Here is an 18176-nt window from a genome sequence, read left to right as displayed (position 1 = left end):
GCTCCAGCTCAGGCAACATCACTGTAAAGCTGCTCCAATGTGATCACATGCCTCCTATAATGTGGTTTCCAGAACTGCACACAACAGTCTAGCTGTGGCCTAAGCAACATTTCATATAGTTCCAGCATAACCATCCTACTATTAAATGCAATGGTTCGAGCCAAGCCTTTGTTTTCTTGAAAAAGCTAAAGATGGACCCTTGAAAAAACACTTCATCTCTTAAAAATAGATTCTATTTAATATCCATCTAACCACTACTGATAAGATCTCTGGCTACATTATAAAAGAACTGTAGTGGTCTCAGTTATCTGACAACATTGTGTACGAGTTCATTCTAGACAGTAGACTATTTTTCTGCATAGTCGAGAGTGTGATCTGGAAAAGCACAGCAGGCCAAGCAGCATTCGAGGAGCAGGAGAATCGATGTTTGGGGCAAGAGGCCTTCATCAGGAATCAGTCATGGAAGCTCATGTTGGAACTGTATGGAACTGCCTGACGTGCTGTGCTTTTCCAGCAACACACTGTTGACTCTGATCTCCAGCATCTGCAGACCTTACTTTCTCCTATTTTTCTTTGTATACAATTGTTTCCTTCAACCATACTTCTAAACCCTTCCATCTGTACAAGTCTGAGTGGCTCATATCCTTGAGATTCACCAAAGTTGACAGGTATGCTTGAGAGGGGTTTAAAGTAAATTGGAAGGTCGCAAGAAAGTTTAATACGGTCATTATAGACATACTTTATATAACTGCCTTTATCAGTGGAGAGTGTGGTGCTGGACAAGCACAGCCGGTCAGGCAGCATTTAAGGAGGAGGAGAATCGACGTTTCGGGCAAGAGCCATTCATCAGGAATCAGTCGTGGGAGCTCACATTGGAACTACCGAATTTGAAGACAACAAGCATTAAGACACCCTCCTTCCATTTAAATAGTATACCGAATGTCCATTCTTCCTGTCAAAGTCATAGAATCTCTACGGTGCAGAAAGACGTTATTCGGCCCATCAATTCTGCACCAACCTTCTGAAGGCATCCTAGAATCAGGATGTCATGTTGCAGCTTTATAAGACTTTGGTTAGTCCGCACTTATGGTATAGAGGTAAAAACAATGACTGCAGATGCTGGAAACCAGATTCTGGATTAGTGGTGCTGGAAGAGCACAGCAGTTCAGGCAGCATCCAAAGTGCAGACATTCAATTGTGGTCACCACATGATGGGGAGGATGTGGAAGCATTGGAGAGGGTGCAGAAGAGGTTTACCTGGGTGCTGCATGGATTTAAGGGTATGAACTAGAAGGAGAGGCGAGAAAAACTGGGCTTGTTTTCTCTGGAGCAATGGAAGCTGAGGGGAGACTTGAAAGAAATCTATAAAATTGAGGACCCTAATACTAGGTGCATGCGTTTCAGGTGAGAGGGAGCAAGTCTTTTTTTATGCAGAGTAGTAGGACTCTGGAGCCTGCTGCCTGTGGTGGTGGTGGAGGCAGATATGATACGGGTGTTTTAGATAAGCACATGCATGTGTGACGAATGGAGGGATATGAGGCAGAAGGGATTAGTTTAATTTGGCATCATGTTTGGCACAAAATTGTGGGCTGAAGGGCCTGTTCCTGTGCTGTCCAATTCTATACCTAGACTCCCACTCTATCCTATCCCAATAATCTTGCATTTACCATGGCTAATCCATCTCGCCTGCATATCTTTGAACTGAGGGAGGAAACCAGAGCACCCAGAGGAAATCCATGCCGATACAGGGTGAATGGGCAAACCCCACACAGATAGTTTCCTGAGGTTGGAATTGAGCCAGGTCCCAAGCACTGTGAGCCAGCAGTGCTAATCACTAAGCCACCCTCCTAAGTTCACACACATTATCCTCCAGAGATCATGATAAAAAAAATGGCAGATAGACAATGCATTTCAGCTGATTTATTCAAGATCAAACAATAAGTTGAGAGAAATGTGAGGAGGGAAATATGACTGGGAAAGGCAGAATAAGAGAAAGAAATGGTATTTATCACAAAAGGGATCATTGAGAGGGAAGCAATCTTGGGTATATTTCAATCTGAGATAGATTAATTCTTGATCAGTTCAGGAATCAGGGTTACAGGAAAAATGGAGAAAAGTGGATATTAGGAATTTTGGATTAGCCGTGATTTTATTGAATGGCAGAACAGGTTCTAGGGTTGAATGGCATATTCCTATTTCTTACGGTCTTATTGTCTAAAAATTCTCTACTGAAATGAATATTTAAGTGGATATGAGGAGAGAGTGAGTCTTATTTGGAACAAAAAGAGTTATGTATGCTTCGAGGAGCTAGTCAAGGCTGGAATATTTAGCGAGTACTTTGTAGTAGTTTTTACTAAGGAAAAGGACATTAATAAAACATCTATCAAAGTGGAGGTGATGAGTGTAATATGCTGAAAATGAGAAGTTTTACTCTCTAATACTGAGGGTGAGTGGGTTGTTTTATGGGGAGAGGTTGGTTACACTAGGCTTGTAGCTGCTGGAGTTTAGAAGAGTAAAGTGACTTGATTGAAACCTACTTGATACTGAGGGGGTCATTTGGCATCCAGCAATGCCTAAAACCACAAATAAATAAGTGTTTATTCCCAACCCTAATATAGATTTAAGACTCAGCGAGGGACTTTGCTTGATAAAGCACTCAGAGATAGAGGAGATGACAGGAAACTGGATTTGAAGCCATGATCAGATGAGCTGACATGATGGAGTTGCCCTGACTCTGACTCGGATTTCCTATTAATTCAGGTCTGGAGATTAGAGAAAGAGGGAGGAGATGGCCACGAATTTGTTTGAAAAGAAGATGTGAACTATAAAATGTAGTCAAGCACTTGATGAGATAACCACAGGGGATGACAGTTTGGGGCCAGGTTTTGGGATCAGAATTAGGGGCCAGAACCTGGGGGTGATAACTAGAAATTGGGATTCAAGGCTGGGATTAGGGAATAGGGCTAGGAATAGAAACTGGGACTCTCAGTCAACATTTGGGTCAAGAATCGAATTAGCGACAGGCGCCTAGGACTAGGGGTCAGAGGGGACTGGATTGGGATTGGACCTAAACTGGGATTAGGGTCGGTATGGGGGTTGGGAGCAATAGTGACCAGGAGTAGGGATATGGATTCAGGCTGAGGGCTGGGAGCAGGGACTAGGTCTAGAGACGGGAGTAAAGATCGGAACTACAGGTCCTAGGGCCTGGATACGGGATGAGATCCCGTTTCAGGTTGGAATTTGAGAATAGGAACGAAGCGTCAACAATGGGCGGCGTCCAATTGATAATGTGTGACGTCAGAACGGGGCGGAGAAAATGGTTGGTCGGGAACTCGATGTGGAGGCGGGGCCTTGGCGAAGAGGCGGGAACTCGATGTGGAGGCGGGAACTCGATGTGGAGGCGGGGCCTTACCGAAGGGGCGGGTCTCAGCGCGCGCATGAAGGGGCGGGAACTCGATGTGGAGGCGGGGCCTTGGCGAAGGTGCTGGTCTCAGCGGGCGCATGGAGGGGCGGGGCCTTGGCGAAGGGGCGGGTCTCAGCGGGCGCACGGAGGGGAGGGCGGACCTTGGCGAAAGGGCGGGAACTCGATGCGGAGGCGGGGCCTTGGTGAAGGGGCCGGTCTCAGCGGGCGCATGGAGGAGCGGGACCTCATGCGGATCGATCACGAGGGGCTGCGGGATCAAAGGAAGGGCGGGATCAAAAGGCAGGAACACATGAGGGGGCGGGGCCTAGTCTGGACACCACGTTCGAGCCTCGCGCGACACTTCCGGTCCCGGTGACGACCCGTAGCGCGGGCATCGGAAGTGGCGTCGGTGGCCGTTTCTGCGCCACGGAACCGGTTGGGGAAAAAAAACGCCGAGAAATCTGCGATAGGCGGACCCCGGCTTCGGACCGGGCAGCACATACAGGCCCTTGCCTCATAGACTCCAAGGGACAGCCCCTGATCCGCCTCGGGAAGGCAGATCTTGGCGAAAGCCCAAAGACAGGCCGTAAGCCGGTGAGTCCTGGGAAGAGGTGGCCCCGGGCCTCGAGGGGAGGGAAGGGGGGGGGGTGGGGGGTGGTGGTGGTGGTGAGGTGAGGGGGAGGGGGGGTGGTGAGGTGAGCTGAGCTGAGGGGGAGGGGGAGGGGGGCGGGGAGGTAAAGAAGAACAAAAGTGGCTGGTGGCGAAGAGGATTGAGAAGCGAAACGGGGAATGGGACTAGAAATGAGGTGGGGTGTGTAAAGGAGGGAGTGTGAAGGGGAGGTGGTAGCGGTCATGAGGGAAGGCAGAGCGGTAAGAGGTGGCCTGGAAAGGAGGGTTTGGGATTTAAGGAGGAGGGTTGATTATGTTGTGGTGATTTTGAATATTGGAGAAATGAACAGGTACTGAATGTAGAATTGATGTTAAAAAGTGTGTACTGATTAAAGAGTACTTAACCAGAGTGAGTCTTGAAATTATGATGTTGAGGTTAATATCTTATTAAATTTGAACGTTGTGCAACAACAATCAGCACTCCTATCTGCAGGAAACAGTAGCTTGCTGTAAATCTTTCCTGTTTGGTTTGGATAGGGGTTGGTGAGGTGGGGAGAGAAGAGGAATATGATTCATGCGACTTAGTGAATCCCTTCCTGTTTTCATCAAATCTGTAGGTTTTAGCTGTAAGTTGCAAATGTGTTGCTGGTCAAAGCACAGCAGGCCAGGCAGCATCTCAGGAATAGAGAATTCGACGTTTCGAGCATAAGCCCTTCATCAGGAAGGGCTGTAAGTTGTCTATGGGCTCGAGTAGTACTTGTAGAACTTGTCCTTCTGATTACAGTTGTTGCGAACGAGAATGCCAGTTTGACAGAATCTGGTTTCTTCTTTTCTCTGTCCCTATAATAAAACAGCTTTCATAGAATCCTTAGTGTGGAAACAGGCCATTTGGCCTAACAAGTCCACACTGACCCTCTGAAGACTATCCCACCCTGATCCATTTCCCTACCCCTATTATACTACATTTCCTCTCATTAATGCACCTAGCCTACACATCCCTGAAAACTATGTGCATTTTAGCATGGCCAATTCACCCAACCTACACATCTTTGGACTGTCGGAGGAAACCCACGCAAACACAGGGAGAATGTGCAAACTCCATACAGATAGTCACCCGAGGCTGAAATTGAAACCGGGTCTCTGGTTCTGTGAGGCAGCAGTGCTAACCCTTGAACCTTCTCTTGACTGGACCCTCTGATGAGTGATTGGCAGTAAAATTGATGTCTGGTGCTTGGCTTATCGCAATTCTGTATGGGCGAAGTGAGGACAGGAGGTTAATCTAAATGGCTTAAGTCTGGTTACAGTTTTGTTTGATGTACCAACTTTACATTGAGTGGTTAATCTTAAGTTATGGCCTTTTCCAAAGAACGTGGAAATAATAAACAAAGTGAAAAACGAGGGGTGTGGTCTGACTTTTTATAAATACCTTCCAATGTAAAGGACCTTCCATATAGGTATTCCTATTTAGAGCTCTTGTCCACAGTGAATATCTGAGTCTTATGCTAATTTACCTAAAGATAAATCCAGTCATTACTAGCTATTCTGACAGCTCCAGATTATGTAGTTTTGGGTGAGGTGACAGTAAAGGAATCACAAGTAGCAGCTGGCTGGATGTGGCAGATTTTAGTGACTCTTCGTATGAAAGCAGTGTAGCATTCTGACAGACGTGCATCATGTGACTAACCTGCACATGATGTGTTCCTGTTGTGTACTTTGAACTCCTTTTCAAGTATATAAAATAGGTTTTGTCAGCTGAGTTTCATTCTTCTCCCTAAACGTGCTGCTATTTGCAGACCTCAACCCCGTCCCCAATCTTAAGGGCTGACCCAGAAAATAAACTTGCATTTATTTAGACCTTTATTATGGGAAAAGATCCTGAGAATAGCAAACATAAATATTGAATCAAAGTAGTTTGTGTATGGAGGCTAATAAAAGGTTTGACTTAAAAGTTAGCTTGAAAAGGCTCATGCGTAGGAGCTAGGTGTGGGGTGGACAGGAATTCTAGATCAATGATCTGATGGCCAGTGTTGGGGTGTTACCCAGCTGATTCGGATGACATTCGATCTGGTACATGTTCTGGTGTAAATTCCAGCAGGACTCCCTGAATCAAGGTCAGGAACAGAAACTCGAAAGAAGTTCAGCAATGAGCATATGTCATGACATTTTCAAAACTGAACATCAAACTCTTGGGTAGTCAAAATGTTGAATAAAATCTATAGGATTGAATTCTGTGGAACTGAACGCTGCTAAAAGCCACTAATGTTAATGTTCTCAGGTTATATTGATTGGGATTCTAATTTGACCTTATTTTAAATGTGGTCTTGAAGGTATGCATGAGCAAAATAAATCATTGGTCTTGAAACATTAATTCTGTTTCTTTCTCTATAGTTGTCAAACTTACTGAGTTTCTGTAGCATTCTTTTATCTTTGTGCTTCTCTGGTCTTGCAATTAAGGCATCACCTTATAATACTGCCTGGGACAGAACAGTTGTTCTATTAAAACTTGTATCAGGAAGTTGTGAGTATATGAATCTGTATATTTCCATGTCAAAGTTGAACTTATGTTATCCCCTTGATTGTAAAGGGTGCAAAGCTAAGTTCAGGCAAGTTAGTTATCTGGGAAACTTTGAGATAATATAGGATAGTCACTTAGTTGAGGAAAGGTAAGGGAAAATTTGCTGAGGGCAAATTATTTACGACTTTGATTTTAGAGTTAAGAGTTGTTGAGGGTAATAATTCTGACATGGTGTACATTGGCTTCCAGTGAGGATGTCATGGTCATTGAAGACTCTCATCCTTAGATGCCACATGCTGAGGATGTTTTGAGTTTTAATTGCCCAAGCAAACTATCTTCACCTAGCTCAAGGGAGGCCCTCAGAGTCATAGAGCATAGAAACAGACCCTTTAGTCAAACCAGTTCACACTGACCATGTTCACAAACTAAACTAGCCCTACTTGCCTGCACTTGGTCCATATCCCTCCAAAGCTTTCCCATTTATGAACTTATTCAAATGTCTTTTAAATGTAACAATACCTACATCCACCACTTTCTCTGGCAATTCATTCCATATGGGGACCACACTTTATTTTTAAAAAGAAAAGTTGCACTTGTCCTTTTTTAAATCTTTCTCCTCTGACCTTAAAAAATATGCCCCCTCATGATTTTATAAACCTCAAGAAGGTCACTCCTCAACCTCCTATGCTGCAGTGAAAATGTCAAGTGTCTTTCCAGTCTATTTTTATATCTCAACCCTTCATTCCTGGCAACATCCTGGTAAATATTTTTGAACCCTCTTCAGTTTAATAATATCCTGCCTATAAGTGGGTGATCAGAGCTGCATGCAGTACTCCAGAAGAGGCCTCACCAATGTCCTGTACAACTTCAACATCATGTCCAAACTCCTGTGCGCAAAGGTCTGAGCAATGAAGGCAAGCAGATAAATGCTGCCTTAACCACCTTGTCTATCTATGATGCAAATTTCAAAGGATTATGTACACTCACTCAGAGGTGTCTCTGTTCTTCAACACCACCCAGGGCCATTACTATGAATTGTATAAGCCTTGTCATTGTTTGTATTACCAAAATGCAATACCTTGCATTTATCCAAATTAAACTCTTTCTGCCACTCCTCAGCCCATTCACCTAATTGATCAAGAATTCTTAACCTTAGATAACCACCTTCCCTGTCCATTATGCCACCAATCTTTGTGTCATTTACAAACATAGTAACCATGCCTGCTATATTCTTATCCAAATCATTTACAGAAAGACAAACAAAAGTGGACCCTATGGAGCACCACTAGTTACAGGCCTTTAGTCTGAAAAACAACCCTCCACCACCATAAAACTCATTTTATAGCCATTAGGCAAGCTCACCCTGAATTCCATATGATCTAACTTTACTCATTAGTCTACCATGCAGAACCTTGTCAGAGGCTTTACTAAAGTCTAAGTAAACAAAGTCTATCGCTCTGTCCTCATCAATCTGTTTGATTACTTCGTTTCAAAACTCAATCAGGTTTGTGAGACATGATTTTCCTTGCACAATATCATGTTGATTATCCCTTATCAATTCTTGCCTCTCCAAATGTGTGCAAATCCTATCTTTCAGAATCACCTCCAACATCTTAATCACCGCAGCTGTCAGGCTCTCAGGTCAATAGTTTCTCGGCCCAACATTAGCCACTCTCTGGTACTTCACCCATGTTTCTAAATACAAATATTTCTATTTATATCCTTGCAATTTCCTTCCTAACTTCTCCCACCATTCTGGGATACATTTGATCAGGTCCTAAAGATTTATTTATCTTTGTCTTCTAAAACCTTTGTGTAACGTGGACTGATTTCAAAACATCAATATGTATTTCCCTGAGTTCCCTTGCCTATGTTTCTCCCTTTGTAGTAAAAATCTAATGCAAAATATTCATTTAATATTCAAGGTTTGCGTAAAACTTTGTGGCTTTTGTGCTGGTTTTTGTCGTTGTGGTAAGTTCACCAAGCTGGGAAATTGATTTGCAGATGAACTGCATCAACAAACACACAGACCGAGACTTAATATAACGGTCAGTACCATGAACAAACTGGAACTGGCACCTGGAAGCAACAGGAATGGAACCAAATAAATTCCAGAAGAGACAGCACAGCAGCGTTTCACAGGAGGTTCTAAAGCACTGAGATTTCACCTAAACAGGGGACGAGACATCTGCAAATCAACTTCCCAGCTCAGTGAACATACCCACAACCGTGACATTCATTTAATATCACTCTCATTTCCTGAGGCTCAACACAAAGACAACCTTGTTGATGTTTAAGTGGTCCTACTCGCTCTCTATTTGCTTTCCTGCTCTTAATTTTTAGAATCTTTTTGGATTATCTTTTACCATATCTGCCAAGGCTATCTTGTATCCCTCTCTTTGATTTCCTGATTTCCCCCTTAAGAATGCCCCTAAACTCTTCAAGTGATCCAGTTGCTCTCCGTCGTCTATATCTAATATGATTTTTAAAATTCTTGTCTAGAACTTCATTATCTTTTTTCATCCATTGCTCCCTAATCTTACTAACCTTGCCTTTCACTCTAACAGAAACATTCTGAGCTCTCATTATCGCACTTTGAAGGTCTTCCACTTGTCAGTTGTCCCTTTACCTGCAAGCAGTCTACTCCAATCAACTTTTGGAAGTTCTTGTTTCATACCCTTAAAATTTGCTTTAATTCAGTTAAGAACTTTAATTTATATGGAATACTTATTATTATTAGTTTTGAAATAGTATGGAAAAATATATTATGCTTACTAGTCTCATGTTCCCCTACTAACACTTCAGTCATTTAGCCTGCCTTATTTCCCAAGAGAAGGTTTTACTCCTTCTCTAGTAAGATCACTTGCATACTGACAAAGAAGCTTTTCTTGAACACATTTAACAAATTCTTCACTATCTAACCTTAACCAATATGGTAGTCCAAGTCGATGTTTTGAAAATTAAAATTCCCTACTATTACAGCCTTGTTATTCTTACAGATCTTTGATAGATATCTACATTTTTGAATCTCCATTTCTGTCTGACTATTGTGGGGGGTGGGGGGGGGTGGTGACTGTACAATATCATCAAGGTTATCATCCCATTGTTATTTTCCACCCATATGTTTTCACTAAATGATCCCTCAGAAATATCTTCTCTAATTACAGTAATAATATTTTCCTTAGTCAAAAATGCCACTCACCTCTCTAGCCTTCCTATAACATCTAAAATGCAGAACATTGAGCTTGAAGCAGAAGACGACAACTGAAGCATTTCCAAAACTCCCTGAAGGTTTCTCAAGAAATGCAACAAAAATGTCATTGTGTGGGAGACCCTTGTTCAAAAGAAACTGATTTGGAGGAAGTTCCTGTATGAAGGGACACAAATCTTTGAGAATGCCTACTAGCGAAAGGACTTCCTGAAAAGGAATAAGTGAAAGGAATGCCAGTGATCTCCAGGTCGAGGACAACTTCTGTCCCTTGGGAAACCTCCCAAATCTGTGGTTAATTTTGCGGGTCTAGGAGTGGGCTCAAGAGCCGCACAAGGACCACCACCCCCCCCCCCCCCCCCCCCCCCCCCCCCCCCCCCCTCCCCCTCCAAACCCATGACCAATGGAATAGAATTTATCAACATACTGCCTGGACTCAAGAGTCATTCCAGGATGTGATTCTGCAAATTGATTTGTATTTGGGTGGAAGGGTGAACTGTGAGGAAGGTGCAGAGATGCTTGAGTACTGGGCAAATGCATGCCAGATGAAGTATAATGGGAATAAATATGATGTTATCCACTTTGGGAAGAAAAGCAGATCGACTGATTATTGTCTGGCTATAAATTGAGAGAAGTGTGCAAAAACTCCTCGGTGACCTCAAACACCAGTCACTGAAGGTAAGCATGCAGGTGCAGCAAGGGGTCATGTAGACAAATGGTATATTGACTCTCACAGTAAGAGGATTTGAGTGAAGGAGTAGAGATGTCTCTTGCTGCAGACCATACCTAAGATATTATGTGCACTTATAATCTTTCCTGCGGATGGATGCTCTTATGTAGAGGTAGTGCAGTAAAGATCTACCAGACTGATACCTGGAATGGAGAAAGTGAGTACTGCAGATGCTGGAGATCAGTCAAAAGGTTGGCGCTGAAAAGCGCAGGTCAGGCAGCATCAGAGGAACAGGAGAATCGACATGTCAGGCATTCCTGATGAGCGGCTTATACCCGAAACATTGATTCTCCTGCTCTTTTGATGCTGCCTGACTTGCACTTTTCCAGCACCAACATTTTTGATTCTGATACCTAGGGTGGCAGGCGGAGAGATTGAATCGGTTAGGATTTTATTCACTGGAGTTGAGAAGAATGAGGAGGGATCTCAAGGAAACAAGGACTACTCAGGGTAGATGCAGGAAGGATGTTCCTGATTTGGGAGTCCAGATTCAGGGGTCGGACTCTGAGAATGTAGGGTAAAAAATTTGGGTTGAGATGAGAAGAAATGGTGTGAGTGAGGAGTTGGTGAAATTTGCTATCATCGAAAGCAGTCGAGGCCAACATCTTGTAAGGTTTCAAGAAGTGGGACTAAAGGGGTCAGAGGATATAGGGGAAAAGCAGGGCAGGCTACTAAATTGATCAGCTGTGATGACTGACACAGCAGACCTGACAGGCTGAATGGCCTCCTCCTGCTTTCTCTGTTTCACTAAATGAGCAGACATTGGTTTCCTCAGTTGAAGAATATACTATAGCCATGATTGCTTCATCAGTCAGTTCCCTGTAGCATATGGTGTTTCCATCTTGGTTAAATTACCCTGGTTGTAAGAATTTCTATCCCAGTGTTCTGCAGACAAGTGGGAAGAGCCTCATTCTGTTGCTCATGCTCAGGATCCCTGTGTACTTGTGGCCTGTTTGAACATAGAACATAGAATATCGAACACAGAACATTGCAGCACAGTACAGGCCCTTTGGCCTTCGATGTTGTGCTGATGCTATGCCAAAAAGAGCTATAAAGAAAAGTAAGATGGAACATGAGGAAAAAACTAGCACAGAATATAAAGACAGCAAAAATTTCTATAAATATATAAATCGGAAAAGAGCGGCTAAAGTAAACATTGGTCCTTTAGAGGATGAGAAGGAGGATTTAGTAATAGGATATGAGGAAATGGCTGAGGCATTGAATAGGTATTTTGTGTCTGTCTTCAGTGGAGGAGACTAATACCATGCCAGTAATTGACAAGGAGACAAATGTAGGTGAGGACCTAGAAACAATCATTATTACGAAAGAGGTAGTGTTGGGCAAGCTGATGGAGCTAAGGATAGACAAGACTCCTGGCCCTGATGGAATCTATCCCCGCGTGCTAATAGAGATGGTAGAAGAAATAGCAAATGCAGTTGTGGTTATTTCCAAAATGTACTGGACTCTGGGGCAGTTCCAGCCAATTGGAAAACTGCAAATGTGATGCCACTATTTTAAAAGGGCAATAGACAAAAGATGGGGAAATATACGGTTAACTTAACTTCTGTAGTAGAGAAAATGCTTGAGTCTGTTATCACGGAAGAAATAGCAAGGCATCTAGATAGAAGTTGTCCCATTGGGCAGACACAGCATGAGATCATGAAGGGCAGGTCAGGTTTAACTAAGCTTTTGGAGTTCTATGAAGACATTATGAGCACGGGACAATGGGGACCCAGTGGATATGGTGTACCTAGATTTCCAAAAGGCCTTCAGCAAGGTCGTGCATAAGAGGCTGCTGCATAAGGATGGATGGCATTTTGGGTGAAGTATTAGCATGGATAGAGGATTGCTTAACTAACAGGAAGCAAAAAGTGGGGATAAATGACTACTATTCTGGCTGGCAGACCGTAACTAGGGGTATGCCTCAGGGATCAGTGTTGTGACTACAATTATTCACAGGTTACATAAATGATTTGGAGTTGGGGACCATGTACGATGTCAAAGTTTGCAGATGACACTAAGATGACAGAGCAAAGTGTGCAGAAGACTGAAACTTTACAAAGGAACGTAGATGTTTTGAGTGAGTGGCCAAAGTCTGGCAGATGGAATACAACGTTAATAAATGTGAAGTCATCTATTTTGGTAGGAATAACATTAAAAAGGACAATTATTTGAATGGTAAAAAAGATACAGCATGCTGCTGTGCAGGGGGGCCTGGGTGTCCTTGTGTATGAATAACATAAAATTGGTCTGCAGGTGCAACAGATGATTAAGAAAGCAAATGGAATTTTGCCTTTTCTTTGCTAAAGGGATCGAGTTTAATAGCAGGGAGGTTATGTTGGAACTGTATAGGGTGCTGGTGAGGCCACATCTGGAGTACTGTGTGCAGTGTTGGTCTCCTTGGGAAAGGATGTACTGGCGCGAGAGGGGATTCGGTGGAGGTTCATGAGGTTGACTCCAGAGTTAAGAGGTTTGACTTATGAGGAGAGATTGAGTAGACTGTGATTATATTCATTGGAATTTAAAAGAATGAGTGGGGATCATATAGAAATATACGAAGGGAATAGATGAGATAGAAGTAGAGAGGGTATTTCCACTGGTGGGTGAAACTGGGACGAGAGGGCACAGCCACAAAATTAGGGGGAGCAGATTTAGGACCGAATTGAGAAGGAACTTCTTCACCCAAAGGGTTGTGAATCTATGGAATTCCCTGCCAGTGAAGTAGTTGACACCACAGTAAATCTTTTTAAAGCTAAGATTGTTCCAAAAAACCTGAAGAAATTAAGGGTTATGGTGAGAGGGCAGTAAGTGAAGCTGAGGCCACGCAAAGATCAGCCATGATCTTACTGTGTGGTGGAGCAGGCTTGAAGGGCCAGATGGCCTATTCCTGCTCCTAGTTCTTATTTCTCTTCAGATGACTCGCCATCCTGACTTGGGAAAAACTAGGTAAAAACAATGACTGCAGATGCTGGAAACCAGATTCTGGATTAGTGGTGCTGGAAGAGCACAGCAGTTCAGGCAGCATCCAACGAGCAGCGAAATCGACGTTTCGGGCAAAAGCCCTTCAGGAATTAAGGCAGTGAGCTGGAAGCATGGAGAGATTCTGACTTGGGAGTACATCACTATTCCTTCACTATTATTGGATCAAAACCCGAGAACCCTAACAGCGATCTGGGTACCCCCTCCTCACCACTACTTTCTTGAGGACACATTAGGATGGGCAGTAAGTATTGGCCCAACCATTAACCCTCTCATTCCATGAGATAATATTAGAAATAATGTACTTTTTACTTGGTAATTAGAAAGGAATAATAGTTTCAAGATTTTTTTTATTGTATTATTCTGCTGGAGTTCAATGAGACTTTGCTTTTAATTTCTGATATTGAACCTTGCATCCTTTTTTTGTTTGAAAGCATGTGGGCAGTCGAATTAGGTAACTGCTAGCATTATGTGGTGTTTTCCAGCACCACATATTTCTACTCTGGTCTCCAGCATCTGTCGTCCTCACTTTCTCCTAACTGCTAGCATTATACTTGTTATTGTCAAATTTTAAAATGGCTTTTGTTGACTGATTGAATGTTTGAGTGAAGGGTGAGGTGTTGGGAGGAAGCAACAAAAGGTAATACAAATGCATTGACCTTGTTTGGGATCTAGTATTTCAGGGGTAGCCTGAGAAACTTTGTTTGGATCAGTTCCTGGATAATATCTGCAAGCTTATTTTTGAGGTAGAAATGCCTGTAATTATTTTTGTCTGATTGGATAGGGAGCAGAAATGTATCTGGGGAGAGAAATGATTGCCATATGCCATAAAAGGCCTTGAGATTGTTGATGTTCAGTTCGTATCTTGGACAGCATGTTCAAATCATTATGGTGGGATCAATTAATCAAATCTAGCATTCTGAACTGAGAAGTGTGCAGTGTTTGCTTTTTAAACATGTAGTTACAATGTGATGGTGGGGCGTGCAGTGTGCTTGTTGCAACTTAATTTAAACATCCCACTGAAGATAGGGTGTTACACATCAAGACATCTGCTTACAGACACAAGGCTCCATCTGAGTCAGGCATGTCAAAGTTCAAGTTTCAGTGAGCAAATTCTCATCTTCATAATTTATATGAAGAACCCAGTACCAGTAAACATTACATGTAGTGTGAAATACTTTTGCCAAGTATACCCAAATAAAGGGTTTTTTTAATGCTCATTATGAACTTCTAAATTAGAAACAGCAAACTGCCTTGCGCATTTCAAAATTGTGTAAGTTTAGTACTGTATCACAGTATTTTGAGTGATACTGACGCAGTCAGTTCCTACCTGCATTAAGACCTGGATATTCAGGTTTGGGATGATCATGGCCAAACAAATCAGCAGGGGTCTTGCAAAAAGCCTGAGCAGTCGGTAACATTGCCATCATGATCCCCAGAGTTAACATCCTGAATCATCAATAACCAGGAACTGTATTAGCCAGTTACCAAGAGCAGGCCAGAGGGTCGGCTAGGAGTCCTGCAACCCCACTTCTCCCGTCCCGTCCCATTTCCTTTTTCCCCCCCCCCAAAAAAACTGCAAAAGCCTGTCCTCCATTTACAGGCCGCAGGTCATCAGTGTGATGGAATACTCCCCGCCTTCCTGGATGAGTGTAGCTCCAACAACACTCTGAGCTCCACATCATCCAGACCAGAGCAGCCCATTTGATTGGCACCACATACACACACACCTCCAGTGGCACACAGATGCAACACTGTGAAGACCTTTGACCTGGAAGAAGTAACAAAAAAAAATTGTATTTGGTTTAAGTTGTTTGGTAAATCTCATTGTTTTTGAAAGCATTTCAAAGGACTTGAGGGTTTGTGTTGTCACAAAGCTAGTCCCTTTTTAACTAAAAGCTGTTCCTTGGCTCAAGGAGACTCTGCCTTTGATATTTTTTCAAAGGGGTGATAAACCAGGCCAGGCTCCGATCATTCTGGATTGGTACAGAGATGAAAAGGATTTTGAGGCGTTTTATTTATATGTAAACAGATGAGGCATCAGGCCAAAGTGGTCATGTTTTAGAAGTGACCTGTATAATGAAAGGAGAATGGTCAGCTCTTTAGCTGAGTTGAGTAGTTTTAGTTGTCTTGAACTGGGAAGTTCAACAGGGAGCTATGTTGAAACCCTGGCGCTCTCCCTGCCTGGATGTGTGTGTGTGTGTATGCCTGCGCCTGGGTGTGTGTGTGTCTGCACGGATTTTAAAGGGGGTTTGTTCATTGGGACTGTTGTGTGTATTCTGAATAGCATAACTAAGTCTAGTTGCAGAGGTTGAGTTCTAGAAGGGTTCTTTATTCTGTTCTTTGTGTTTCATTCTGTAATTTTGTGAATAATTTTTGTCTGTTTTAAAATCTAGTAGTCAACCTTGCTAACTTAATCCGGGTAATGTTCAATGTACACTTATAGAAACAAATTGCAAAGGTATGGTCTGGACTGCCTGCTTAAAAATGTTTTGAGTGGTCTGGCCTAGTCCATAACAGGTTGGGGGCTCTTTGCAGAATTTTAAATCGTAAATGGTAGATGCTAGCGTCTTTATTTCATGTGTTGGTTTGGTTGGGTAGACAAAACTTGGGATAGTAATGGCTCTTTCAGTCGCCGTAAGTTGGATGTGGCGACTGGAAATTTTGCAAATAATGAATAAGACTAAGTTACAAGAATTAGCAGAGTAGCTGGAATTGGAACTGCCTGCCTCTGTGAGGAAAGAGAGATAATTACAGCAGTAGCTCAGCATTTAAACTTGCTGGAGAAACCATCGGAATCTATAGAGATGGAAAGAATTCGATTGCAAATGAAGCAGGTTGAGTTAGAGGCAAGGGATAAGGAAAGGGCAGCAGAAATGAAAGTTTGTTATGTTTAAAAAAGGAGGGGGAAGAAGAGAGCAGCAGAAGAAAAGTGTTTGAACTTAAAAAAGTGACGTTTTAAAAAGCAAAGTCAGCACAAACGGCTGGAGATGAAGGCTGAGGAAAGGCTTCGAGAGGAAGAGTGAGGATGAGCAAGCCCCTGGTTGCCAGAAGCCGAGTGAGAAACTGTTTGAGTATGTTCACGCATTGCCTAAATTTGATGAGAAAGATGTGGAAGCATTTTTGATCTCATTTGAAAAGGTGGCTAAAAAAATTCAGTGGCCAGTGGCAATGTGGGTTTTGTTGATCCAAATGAAACTTGTAGGTAGGGCTAGTGAGGTATCCACAGCACTTCGGAGGTGGTATCTGGGGAGTATGAGGTGAAGAAAGTCATTATAAGTGCGTTAGAGCCTGTACCAGAAGCCTGTAGACAACTTTTCAGAAATCTGAGGGACCCAGGTCAAACCAATGTTAAGTTTGACAGATGGATAAGAGCTTTAAAAATCGAGCAAACCTATGATAGTCATAAAGATGTACAGCATGGAAACAGACCCTTTGGTCCAACCCGTCCATGCCAACCAGATATCCCAACCCAATCTAGTCCCACCTGTTAGCACCCAGCCCATATCCCTCCAAACTCTTCCTATTCATATACCCATCCAAATGCCTCTTAAATGTTGCAATTGTACCAGCCTTCACCACATCCTCTGGCAGCTCATTCCATACACGTACCCCCACCCTCTGAGTGAAAAGTTGCCCCTTAGGTTTAGGGTGAGAGGGGAAAGATATAAAAGAGACCTATGCCCCCTAGTTCTGGATCCCCCCACCCCAGGAAAAAGACCTGGTCCCTCATGATTTTATAAACGACTCAGGTCACCCGTCAGAAAATACTTTGTCTATTTACCCTATCCATTCCCCTCATAATTTTATAAACCTCTGAGTTCACCCCATAGCCTCCGGCGCTCCAGGGAAACAGCCTGTTCAGCCTGTTCAAATCCTCCGACCCTGGCAACATCCTTGTAAATCTTTTCTGAACCTTTTCAAGTTTCACAACCTCTTTCTGATAGGAAGGAGACCAGAATTGCACGCAATATTCAAACAGTGGCCTAACCAATGTCCTGTACAGCCGCAATATGACCTCCCAACACCTGTACTCAATACTCTGACCAATAAAGGAAAGCATACTAGACGCCGCCTTCACTATCCTATCTACCTGCGACTCTACTTTCATGGATTTAAGAACCTGCACTCAAAGGTCTTTGTTCAGAAACACTTCCTAGGACCTTACCATTAAGTCCTGCTAAAATTTGTTTTCCCAAAAAGCAGCACCTCGCATTTATCTGAATTAAACTCCATCTGCCACTTCTCAGCCCATCTGGTCAAGATCCTGTTGTAATCTGAGGTAACCCTCTTCTCTGTCCACTACACCTCCAATTTTGGTGTCCTCTGCAAACTTGCTAACTGTACCTCCTGCTCACATTCAAATCATTTATGTAAATGACAAAAAGTAGAGGACCCAACAGTTAGAGGTAATTATTTTTGAGGCATTCAAAAATTCACTGCCTGAAGTAGTGCAAACTCATGTGGAAGAGCAGAGAGTGAAAACAGCAATGTTAGCAGCTGAAGTGGCTGATGATTATGAGCTGGTCCTTAAAACAGTTTGGTTTCCAGAATCCATTTCAGTCCATGAGGGATAGAAATTGGGGCAAAAAGAATTCTTCATTTGGAAAGGGAAAGGTAGATCTCAGTGACTATCGTAAGGATAACTTCCCAAAGGGTAAGAAAGAAACCCTTGGGCACAAACAAGTTAAAAGGTTCCAGTGTATTCATTGTAATAAAGTGGGCCACACAA

The 18176-nt window shown here is 43.0% G+C and overlaps 1 protein-coding gene across 2 annotated transcripts in view; it reads left to right on the top strand.

Annotated features, from left to right (window-relative positions):
- Window positions 1-3760: 3760 nt before the first annotated feature.
- The window catches only part of LOC132830459 (cullin-9), a 193471-nt gene continuing 179055 nt past the window's right edge, over window positions 3761-18176 (top strand). For both annotated transcript variants that reach the window (XM_060848204.1, XM_060848195.1), the window contains exon 1: window positions 3761-3997. The gene's annotated coding sequence lies outside the window, so the exon portion shown is untranslated. The remainder of the gene's footprint in view (window positions 3998-18176) is intronic.

The sequence above is a fragment of the Hemiscyllium ocellatum genome, chromosome 3 (genome assembly GCF_020745735.1).
Source record: "Hemiscyllium ocellatum isolate sHemOce1 chromosome 3, sHemOce1.pat.X.cur, whole genome shotgun sequence".
Lineage (NCBI taxonomy): Eukaryota > Metazoa > Chordata > Chondrichthyes > Orectolobiformes > Hemiscylliidae > Hemiscyllium > Hemiscyllium ocellatum.
The sequence above is the reverse complement of the archived record's forward strand: the minus strand, read 5'-3'. Positions and strand labels throughout refer to the sequence as shown.